Source organism: Labrus mixtus, chromosome 7 (assembly GCF_963584025.1).
Source record: "Labrus mixtus chromosome 7, fLabMix1.1, whole genome shotgun sequence".
NCBI lineage: Eukaryota > Metazoa > Chordata > Actinopteri > Labriformes > Labridae > Labrus > Labrus mixtus.
This window is the reverse complement of record NC_083618.1, coordinates 25,744,094-25,756,690: the sequence shown is the minus strand read 5'-3', so window position 1 is coordinate 25,756,690 and position 12,597 is coordinate 25,744,094. Positions and strand designations below refer to the sequence as shown.

Genomic DNA, 12,597 nt, shown 5'->3' with positions numbered 1-12,597 from the left:
CTAAATTGCTCTGTTCACCTATGAAAGGAGTCAGAGCAAACAGATTGGCGACTCTTATTAGGAAGGGAGTTTTAGAGAAAAAGCTAACTGAATTGTATTGCACTGTTTTTTAATAGCAAGAGAGAGATACATCATTTAAACTACAAAAATCTGTGTTTTTTCAGAAATAATACACGTGTGTAGAAAACATGGAGAACTGCATATTAGAAAAAATAATCAACAGTGCGGAGACTGTGAAAAGAGTAGGCCATTTAATTGAGTGTGAGCTTGGTGAAATAGTCTGTGTCAAACATGGGTGTAGTCTTAGTGACATCACCCATTGGTTTCTTGAGCAGAACTTTGAAGACGAACAATGGCTGCTGCCATATTTGAAATGCTTTCTCAAGCTAACTCTGTACAAATGTTGTGCCGAGCTGAGCGCAGCCACAAACAACAAACACAACAAACAGTGTCTCACTTTCTTTATAGTGTAAAGACCTACTGGGATATCGGAGAGAAACCTCTAATTTGTAAAGACAGGTCCAACAGTTTGTGTGTACCAGGTGTGTTTTAAACAGCAGCAGAAATGTTGTGCTTGTGAAGTGGTCGTTATAAATCTGCAGCTCCTGGTCAAACCTAAACTCTCCAAAATCCTTTCATGCCCTGAGGATTTCATGAACACACACCCTCTTCTTCTTTGCTGCTCGCCTCCACCTGCTCAGCAGAAGAAAGGTCAGGGCTTTCTTCTAAATAGTGGACGTACTGCGCTGTGACTGAAGCTACTTCCCCAAGCTATTTTCCCGACTATCGTTTTCGGTCACCAATAGGAACTTGGAACTTGCGCTGTTGTTTTTTACGCTCCCCCCTGCTCTGCACCCTACCCCAGTGGCGAGCGAAACGCACACCGCATTGCCTATCTGAAAGGCCCTTGAAAGTCTCCAGGCAAACAGCTACAGCAGTAAACAGCTACCACACGCCTGCCTGTCAGTCAGAGAAGCAGTCCCCCAAATTATCCATAACTCTCAGCTGTAACATGTTTATTTCTGATGTCAGAATTAGCATTTTAACCATGGATATTACGCTTTTTGAGCCTGCCACCAGTGGACACTTGAGGAACTATAGTTCTTTGTACTTCTGCATTGGTTTCATTTTTCAACACTGAAGGTTGCTGCTTGGATAGTACAGAACATTATTCATTTTGGCATCATAGATCTTTTCTTTCACGGAGGGGAATGTGTTCCTTAAGTGGACCTCTGGGAATGTGTGAATGGAGATATGCACTTTGGATCTCTGTAAGTGAGCTGGTCATGGGTGGTGTGGCCTTTGGGAGGTTCAGGAGGAATTAGAGGCGGAATCAGCCGGGGGGGTCATAGAGTTTCCAATTTTCAGTTTCTGATGTTAGTAGTGACTGTATGGATGGTCCTCGGGCGGCCTTAGCATATGAGCGACCACATTTGGACTGGTCCTTGTTTTTTGTTGATGTCTGATTGGCTTATGTGGGCTACAGCTCATCATGACCAAAAACAGTGTTTGCAAGCATCTGAAGTTGTAAAACAGCCAAATGTGCAAAATTGACAGATATTTCCTGCGGTGAATGGCCACAAGACGGGCCGCTGATGATGAGGCTGGAACAAGCAGCAGGAACACAACAGGTTGGCATTTAGTGTGCAGTACAGGCACCAGAAATGAAGTTAATAATTATAATTATTATTATTCTTTAGATGTCAAGGTCAGTGTCCCTTTTGGAGGTGATGAGATATCTCAGGAACAGGTTGCTCTTGTCTTTTTACCTTTGGCGCCAATGTTCTGTGTGAACTACAATAAACTAGCCATCAAAACGGCTCTCCATCCAATACTTTAAATAATTTAATAGCGATTTAGTAGAAAAACTACTACACTGCTTACATTAAAAGTTCCACATGACAATATTTCAAAGCAACAGACTGTGTATCAGCACGCTAGCTTTGCAGAGATGGTAAAACATTGTTCCTGCACTGCTTCAGATACATATTTGACATTCACATTTTACGGACAATGCACACTGAGCTACACACAGATAAGAGATTCATAGCCATGTTAGAAGATTAAATATAAAACGTTTTCTTTTTTTCCGCTCCAGATTTGAACTATAAGCACAATGGAGGCTAAAGGGAAATGTGGTTGCTACACCCCTGTAGAATAAATTTTAAAATGGGTTTTACATTTCACTCTCTCTGGCCATCTCCATCGGATCGTTTTCAAGTGCTGGATGTGATAAGAAAGGTGCAGAGACAGTTGTGTAAAAGACTTCACTTCTCTAACCTCATGGTAATGCTGAGTGTAGGCTTCTGGGTTCATATCAGGCTGAGAGAAAGTGCTGAATGCAAAGTAGCCAACAGTGGCCATCAGTTAGATGAGAGGCATATCGCTGTGTGGGATGGCCCACAGTTAATGACATCAAAGCCGTAGGCCGATAAATTTGAAGAAAATGGCCCATTAAATGGCACCACAGTTCTACAACTGACCATAACCCTAAACTCAGTAAGCACAATTAAAACAACTATTATGCATTAATTATACTGCATAGCTGGCAATCTGAACGTTAGCATAAGGAAATTGCAAGTAAAGACATTAATCTACATTAGAGTGAGTTTTTGCTCCATTGCGAGTATTTTCAATTAGCTGGTTGCCTTGTTTTTGTAATCAATGAGCAAAAGCAAAGGGAAAGAAATGTTATCTCAAACTAGAACAAGCTCTGACCCAGTTCAAATCAACCAGCACACAGCTCACTGCAATACCTCAACATAACTAAGTACCTGCATTTGTGAACTGCACTCTGAATATCCACAATCCCCTTTTCCTCAGGGACAACAGCCATATCATGTGACTTTTGCACCATGCGTCTTGTAAGAGGAAGCTCTACAGAGAGTGAACAAGTGGTGCTGCACATGGTGCACAATAGCTCTTCCAGAGAGTCAAATCCTCAGTAGCCCTCCTGCAGAGCCAAGACGGTTCCTAGCTATTCACGGCATTGTCCTCCCTTTTCGGGAAGCTTTATGTGAAGACAGGAAGGCACTTTTTTCGTGCACCAATATTACCCAAACAAGAGCAGACCAGCTGCCTGCGCACGTTTGCATCCATTTAGTCTGAAGCGAATGGGGGAAGAGGCAGATGTGGTCAAATACAGTAGAAGTCAACCGAGGCAGAGCAGTAGTAAATAAGAGATGGAGGCGGCCTATTAACGCGTCTCAGTTTTGCTCATGTCTTCCCTCTTTTCTGCCGAGGCCCAGACAACATGTCTGCGTGATGTGCCCATTATGTGAGAAGTCATTTCCCACCTCCATCCCGAGTGAAGCCAACGAAGGGGCAGGTATCAATAATTCACAGGTGAGATGAACACAAGTGAACCTCCTTTCATCCTTGCCTCACACAGGTTTAATGGACACAGCAATAATTCTCCTAAGAGGAGGCAATTATTTGGAACAAGGCGAGATGGCCAAATGCACTCGTGTAATCCTAAAAAACACAGGTGTGTATTTTGGATGGGATCAAGCCTCTGAGGACAGGGGCTGCACAGTGTTGATCCTCCCTGCTCTGTGACAAGATGAAAGAGACAAATAACATCAGTCACATGGAAGCTATCACGGGCACTGTGAAGTGGAAATTGCAGGAAAGAGCCTCGTCCGGAGTAAAAAAAACCTGTTTTTGTTATTTCCTTACATTCTCTTTGAGATGCTGTTAACAGATGCAGACATTGCCTTTTTGTAAGCTTCTTCGCAATCAAAAAGCCACTTGAAAGCCTTGTTTTGATGTTTCATTCAGACATATTTTGTCTTTGATCTGCAGGATAAATTCTACATTGTGAGAGGAAACTGTCACAATCCAAATAATGAGTCACAGGAAAAGGCAAGAAAATTGTGTATTGAAAGCAACAGCTTTGTACTGAGTGTGAGCCTGGAATGTGAAGCAGGTTTTTTTAATGTCAGCAGCAGGAGCCTCATGCTCAAACAGAAAAATCATGTTAGCTCGCTTTTTTTTATAAACTCTCTGATTGTAATACCTTTGGAGAATATGAGTGCACTCATAAAAATTCAACATACAAACAATGTGCCTAATCACGGACTGCATTATGATTTGAGAGTTTCGAACAGCACCGTTCGTGAATACTTAGTCACTTCATGAGATGCCGCGGCAGATTGGTAGCATGACTGCAGGGTGGAGGCCTGTATCCGTTGCTACTTAATTAACAGGGTAAATAGAGCAGGCTTGTGAAAATAGGGGTTAAGATTCTATCAGTGGAATTACTCAGCCATGAGACCACAGGAAGAGAGATCATCACGAGCTTATGGTGATTTTACCAAATAATTAGTCTCAGCTAAAGCCTTCCATACACAAAGATTATTGCCTCAGTGCACACACAGCTTGCTTAACTCACCACTGCAATAGCCATTTGCTTTCAAACTCCAGTTAACGAAATGCAAAAAAAAAGCAGATGTGAAAAAGGACTGCAGGGGATGTGTTGGATGTTGTGTTTGCCCAGCGTGATAAGCTCCCAGATAAGGTGGGGTGGGTGCTGTGTTACTATTCCGAACCCAGACTGACCACCATCGACCTACCTGCAGGTGATGTTTCTAATCATAATTGTATCAAAACGTCAGTGTTGTTAACAGCGCTGCAGGCGAGAGGCTATAATGCGGCGAGTGTGCCGAGAAAAGAGACGAGGTCACCATATCCTCTGAGCCGGGACAAGGGGTGGGACCTAACTTCAGGTGTTGATCTATGCTCTTGACTGCTTTAAAAACCCTGAAGTGTAAAGGGGGAAGGACTGTCTGAGATAAATTGAAAGGCTGTCTCTCCTCAGGTTCCCCACAGTGTGCTGTGCTGGAGAGAAATGGCCTTGTCAGCGGCATAAATCAAGCCCAGCTGTGCAATGTAGACCCAGGACGCTAAAACCTGCCGAGCGCAATGCAACTGTGGTACAACTTCTCAGATGTCTGCGTTAATGCAGCATCATGACTTAACAATACTCACGCTTTTTCCTGTCTATGTCGTCAATATCAAGGTTAACTGTCAATTAGAGGCCACGAGTATACTTCTGAGAATGTATTTATTTTTTCATCTGTAAGTCATCACCGAGTTTGGCTTACACTGATGAAACCGGGGCGCCTGGGCATTCATTTTGACAAAGTTCTGCTGTTCCAATTATTAGTGTCCTGTCTCTTGGATCATGAGCTGCAGAGGACTAGAGTGGAAGTCCATCAGACTAAACCCAACAATGGTTATTCTGTGCAATCTGCCTTTCCACCATAAAAAAACTAGGAAGTTTTGAAGCGAGAGAGACCAACCCACCCAAGCCCTTCCAGAGAGGGGCGTGGTCGGACACAGCTCACTTGCATTTAAAGCCATAGACACAGAAACAGCCTGTTCTGAGCAGGGCTGAAATAGAGGGGTTAGCAGGCATGCTACAATACAGTATCAGAGTGGATTTTTTAGCAAGGAACTTCAAAGACATGTTTTGGGGACCTCTGAGAATTACTTAAACTTGTTGAAATGGAGGATAATAATGTGACCTTTAATAGTGCTTTAGCTGCAAAATTCACATTTCCATGCATCTTCTTCGTAGTAATATTTAAAGCTGCTATGAGGAACTTGTCTCAATTTTGGAGCCTGCAGTGGACAAAGTTATACCTTTTATCTCTTTTCTGACATATCTTACCATGCTGCCTTTTCTAAGCCAAATGTATCACTTAGCCTGAATCTTATCTGTGTAGTAGAAGGTCAAAAAGCCAGTTTCAGTACAATGCGTTTATTATCCTTTTCTTAAACCTACCCTGTGGTAGCCTTTACATGCATTATAAATAACTATACAGCAATATTCAGACTTCTCCCTGATGACTTTGTTTGTTCATTATGAGGCCTTAGTATTACATTCAATATTCTTCATAACCACCTAAAAACTCCTCTCAGGAGCTTTAAGATTATTTGTACATCCTCAGGTCTAACCACATGATAGACTGTTTCAGCTCACATTTAATTTCAATTATAGATTCCATGCTAACAACTCTGGGATGAGTGTTTCAGCTACTGCACTTACTATCCCTTTCTCCATAAACCACTTACTGAACATAGCAGGTAACCAGCACAGGAAAAACACAAAACAAGGTAGTGCTCAAATCTGAATGTGAAAGGGTGGTGAAGTGTCTGAAATTGGCTAAAGAATACATCCTCTTGCAATTAACAGAAGCACCCAAAGTAGCTTATAAGTGAAGAAAGGGGGTTCAATGCTACCGATCATATCTAAAGAATAGAGACATCAGGTCAAAATGTTCCTGAATATAACATTATCCTGCTCCTACAAGATGCATGCTTTGCAACCAGGAGCAGTGTTTTGTGCTGCTTTCTGTTTGGCCACATTAACAGTAAAGTAAGTTGCAGGCAATACTTGAAATGACTTTCTTTTTGGTTCACTGTGTATTGACACTTGTCTCCAGGGCTCCAGCTAGCATTAAAGCTTCTTTGGCAATATTGTTTCTTTATAAAACACGGCCAGGGGACAGGTCTGCTGAGCTGCGTCGCAAGTATTAATCTCTTTCTCAGTGAAATGCACACTGGTGCTACTGCTCCAGTTTGTATTACCATAATGTAAGCAGAAGAATGGCAAGTTCTTTGCCCGAAAGCCCCGTGCAGCTAGAATATTTGTTATTTTTTTGCTTTTTTTTGACAGCATGAATTGTACACTTGGGGACTACATTATTATACTAACAGTCCTAGGTACCATTTGGATGTTACATGATCTGTTCCAGGAATTAGTCACTTGATTTATTTTCTAAATCACAACAAAAATTAAGCGGAATCTTCCATAATAATGACAAAAATTGACTTAAATGTACGAGATATTTTGTGTTTGGTCTCATTCTACCAATAACGGAAAAGGGCAATATCACATAATGTCCCCAGGTGTGAAAATACTGTCAGCTTGTTATCAGCGCTTTAGTGAAAAAAATAACACACCCACAGATGCAGGAACATTCTCTAAGTGTCTAAGGACCCAGTTGATGAACCTTTCCAGAATTTATGTTGTGCGAAAGTGTGCATTTTCTTATAAGAAGGTGACTTAATGAAGCTGGCTGATTGAGAGCATCTTAATTCCCGCCTGTGGAACACGATGTGATTGTGTCTGTAATTGCATTGCGAGGAGAGGGAGTTTATCGGCCTGGGCCATGGAGGGGGTTTGTGTTTGTACTTCCAGAGGATTCCTTTAATCACAAATTGCTCTCCTGGTCTATTCCCCTTCCAGAGATATTCATCTCTTCTTGTGTGCTGAGGTATCCCTCCAGGAATAAAGAGCACACACACATGTTCCACAGGAAATTGTCATAGGAACCAAGATGGATTACTCATGCTGCGCTGGCAGATTCTCACTTTGAAAAATGATATCAGCCACAGTCTTTAAGATAAAAATAATCCCAGCAAGCAGAACATGGAAGCGGACGGGTAAAGAGGGCTCAGACCTAATCTCATCAAACATCTTGAATTCACTTTATATCTGGTCTGAGATTTACTTGAGTTTAGTCAGTCAGAAATAGACTCTTTGCAGAAACATATTTTAACCCACCCTAACACCACTCTGCAGCAATGGAAAAACTGCTAATATAGCAAATATACAGCTGGAATGATAGATGATGGAAAAATTTATTGCGCTACATGATCTGAAATCTTAATGACTTCAGGGATACACTCCGTCTGTGAGTGATGCAGTCTAGGAAGTTCGATCATAATGGCTGGAAGGTAAATTGATCTGCTAATCATTTAGATGGTCCCTAAATACAACTACAAATTCAATTAATACCCTTCATTAAGACTGACAAGCAAATGCTGATGTACAGTCTGGCTGCCATGGAAGTATTCTTCAACATAAATCACCCTGATCAAAAGTGAAGCGGGCCATCAGGGCCGTGTGAAATTGTTAAGTATTAAATTCAGTCTTGTTAGATTTTTCTCTTTGATATTTTCTCATTTCTTATTTTCTTAGTGTGCATGTGGAGACGTAATGGAGGTGAAGTCATACATTATATAGTCTCCGTGGTTCCAAAACCTCAGTGGGCAGAGAGACCCAGCATTTTCAGGCTATGTTTAGAACAGCACTGACAACATGTCGACTGAGTTGATACATTCAGCAACTTTACAGACAGTGTAAAAAAAAAAAACGAATAAAAAAAGAACAGGCACACACTTTTAGACTATTTGGAGAAAAGTGTTAATGTGATGTATTCAAGAGACAAAACGTGTGGCCTCACAATGACTAGGGATGTCTGTGCTTAGTCCACAAAAAAGTCAAATGTGATCACTAGAATTACTGGTGCGTTAGATTTATTATTTAAAAATGGGCCTGCTTTCCTCGCTCTACTACCTGGATGTAAACAAGCACAGTGCATGGATAGCCTTTCTTCGGAGCCGTGCGATTTGGTAGTATTTGATCCAGAAAATTTAGTTAAAATGTTTGTAGACTGAATCAGGTTAAACTGGTATATTAACCTGAGCACTCCATAACCACATTCAGCCCAGGCACGTGGATGTTAACCTACCCTGCTGACCTACCTAGCACGTTAGCCACATTAGCGAACCGCATCACATTGTTTACCCGAACACAATTTTGACTGTGCTCAATTCAGACTGTTTTCTCAGTGGTTTCTAAGCTTTAGACAAATTGATGAGTTGTAATTTAAATTTTCGGACTTGGAAATAAGTCACCTTGTTACATCCCTGGACTACATAAGGCAAACTTTGTAAACAAGATTACAGTTTTCAAAATGATCCAACAAAAATTTGTAGTTAATGACTGAGGCTAAGGCTAACAGGTCACAATGAAGAAAGTTAGCATCTTCATAAATGTATGTAGAAAAATAAAGAAGCAGACACTAAATGTGTTGAGTATTGCTAATGATTTCAGTTTGTTTAGCTTTTAAAGTGACAGGAGAAAACGGTTGAGAACAGGGACAAGCTAATGAGCGTAAAGAAACCAAGGCTTTACCGAGTTTGAGCCCCTGACATTAGCCGAAAGGACGAATAGCATTCAGGAGCGACTTGCATTTAGTAGATGTGCTATTGGGCAAACCTTTAACACTGAATCTGCTTTTAAGTTTTCACTGGAGCAATTGACATTTCACATGTCCCAATGCAACTTTTGAGGTATTAATATGTTAATTGTAGATACCTTAAAGATCTTGATGCACCAGAATAAAGTTCTACTTAGATTCAGACAAGAAACTATTCATTAACAGACACCTGTAATCATAATTTGTGTAAATCAAAATTACATTGCTATGTTCTCTTTGAATTCTAACCACTCCAGATGTTTTTTAACCAGCTCACTACAGATTACATTTTAACAGGGCTTGCCAAAGTTGGATCTTTTATAACCTGCCATTTATATGACTTAATAAAACACTCAATTTATGTTACATAGATGGACGCAATTCCACACACTTTTACCATTTTAGGTTTCCAAAGGTTTAGTGACACCAGCCTCCAAACTAATTGTGTATGGAGTTGTATTCCCTTTACTCCCTTGCACACTGCTTTAACAGTTGGAGAAATTGAATAACTGACAGAAATTATAATACGGCTTTGCTAGAACAATGAGCAACGTGAACATGAGGGTCTACGTGCTGATCTAATCCAAATGTATCTGATGTTCACAGCATGTCAAACACGTGATGTAGTCTCCCCTCCTTGGAGCCACACATGTCTGCTAACTTCTGATTCACATTCATCTGCAGGGAAGTGACTCGAGCTAGAAACGGCCAAAGTTGGACACTGCAGGAAAATAACAAGATAGATGTTGAGTAATGTCAAGCATCATATTCGTACTTATTTATTTTTTAAGAAAATTAAATCAGGCCATATCAAGACATGCTGCTGTGCTACAGTAGTTAGCCTGCAGTTGCCCCCCAGCTATGTTTAGTAAGTCATACTTGAAGGGAGAGTTCCTTTTTATTTAAGTTATACTCTGCTGACCATTCATGCATCCATCCACCATGAATACCATTGACATGAATGAATAAATAACATGGGATTTTGCAATTACATGCTCTGATATGATTTTGATAACTTATCAAAGGCTTACTTCATCTCCCTTCAAAAAGAAATGTAGGACTTTAGCGATGCCATACCAAGCTAGTAATTCAACCCAGCAGATGAGATTTTTTCAGCCTCATATGCAGTTCTTACTCTGAGATATATTTAGATTAAATAATAATAATTTATTACGTGGATGCGTGTACTAGGAGGCGTTTCATTAACTCATATCAGTTGAGTCTCTCTCCCGTTCGCATGCAGGAAGCTCCACACTTGTGCTTCAAGTGCAGATTTTTATGCTACACCCAGGGTGGAGAGGTGTCGGGAAAAGACAAAATGAAATGCACCAGTCAGCTGTCGGCATCTGCCTAAGCAGGGAGTAAACCTTTCCCTCAGACAAAGTAATGAAAGAACTCATTCTGGGCATATAAACTCTCTGTATCCAGGACTGGCACCGCTCATTCACCGCTAACCTCCACAGAGTCAGAGTCAGAACTACACTTCAGAGGCAGATGTTCAATTACAGGCAAATGAGAAAATTAGAGCTCTGATGTAAAAAAATGTGAAGTGACATTTAAAATGTTTTTAATAAGTGTAACAGCACGCAGATAAAGAACGAGGGGACTGAAATAGAAGTGCTGGGCCACACGTTCACACATATCCTTTAATCACCAGTTTTATTAATACACCTGTTTCCATACAGCGGTTATTAATTCCATGTCTTCATAAAATCAAGCCCTGAGACATTCGATGAGACTCTTATTAAAATCTCCTTGAAACAGAACAAAGGCATCATGAAAAGATGAGAAGATATGTGATAAGTAAATTAATGCAAAGTTCACTGCTATGCCTCCTCCGCAGTGTTGGTGTTCTCCTGACACTGATTCTTCCTGGAGAGCGTCTGGCAGAGCAGATGGGCCTATAAATGGAGATCACTCTGCGAGACATCTCTTCATTTACGTGACAGCCATGCTTATTTGCTCTGCCAATGTAGGAGGGGAGTCTAATATGCAAGAGGGACAGTGTACCAGCAGGTCATGACAACTGATTGAATCTGGCCAATCCAGCTACAGCAAGTTTTGCCCTCGATACAGGCTTAATAGACAAATCAAAATCCAGACCACATTATGAAACCCTCCTGTGACTTCTCACTTTAACTCAGAGAGACACTCAAAATCGTGACATGTAAAGCTAGCACCTACAGTTCAGTCATTAACACACACCACTTTAAGCTATATACCACGTCTAGCAGACACATTTAAAACTGCTGCAGGCACGAAAATGAATCAGAGAACATCCTGTGATAGTAATTTCTTATGCTCACTGATTCATGTGCCACTCCAGCACTCGATTTGTGTTTCAATAGCTTGGCAAAAGTTTAAAAAAAAAAAGCAACATTAAAGACTCAGCTAAGTGTAAATCTCAGCTCAGGGGGTGACACGTGGTTAAAAAAAAAATATGAGAGGGCAAACATTAGGGCCAATTTCCCAACAGCATTTTGTTCTTGAAAGAAAATTGCAGAGACTTCGAAACAACGGGCCCATTAGTGTGTCAAGCTGCTCAGATTGTGGCCACTTTCCGATTTGATATTGTTTTCTTTATGCCAAGGGTAGCTGCAATTGGATGGGCTAACATAGAACTTATGTATGATAAGATGAACAGCTCAAAGAGTGAAGGCTGCCTTTTAACCCTGGACTTTTAAAGGGAAAAAAGGGGGTTAAAAAAAACATGTGGGCCAAATAAGACATATTCAGTCTTACATGGTGAGATGTTTATTCTGTGAATAAACTTAAAAGTGTACAATTTAGTTTTGGCAGAAAATATATCAAAAACACAGCAAAACAAACAAAATGTGTATCCCTAGTGTTCATTTGATCAAAATTGTCATGTCATGCAAATATGAGGTGGTGGTTTTGTCTCTAATGGACAATTTTACTTCTGTGTGGTGGCATATTTGAAAATATTTTGACATGTTTCCCCCATCTCTGCAGCCATTAAGGTTTTCTATAACAAAATGAGGAGGTATCATGAAGGTAAATCCTGTTTAGAAAGGCTTTTAGGACAGGCTGGATTTTACATTCTATCATGCAATGTTTGCTGCTATGTGAATTACTTTGAACTATAATTACACAACTCTCTCAATGTAATTCCGGATTTTGATCCAAATTACAAAGCAAGCACTAGCTAGGCTCTAGTGTAGAGGTGAAAAAGAAAGTCACAACATGCTGGGCCCCCCTGGATGTGAAATGCAGTCAATAGATGGAGTTCTAATATTAGTCATGTGGGTATGTTGGGAAGGTCGTAATAGCGTTTTGGATTTAGGGCTATGTAAAAAAAAAATCACTGAATGTTATTCTTTTAAACTTAAAATATTTTTTAAAAAGCCTTCAGTGTCCTCTCTTAGCCCTATAAACACAAACCTATGACCAATCATAGGCTACAGGAACATTTTGGCCAGTATTCCAGACTTTTCAACCATCTGGCCAGAAGACAGTGTTGTAAACATTTCTAGCCATAAGCCTGCTCAGTGTTGTGTTTTATGTAACCCATGGCCATGTCTGT

The 12,597-nt window shown here is 40.6% G+C and overlaps 1 protein-coding gene across 3 annotated transcripts in view; it reads right to left on the bottom strand.

The window, feature by feature from the left end:
- Positions 1-12,597, bottom strand: part of LOC132977034 (contactin-4-like) — a 163,515-nt gene that overhangs the window by 27,531 nt on the left and 123,387 nt on the right. The gene's annotated exons all lie outside the window — the stretch shown is intronic.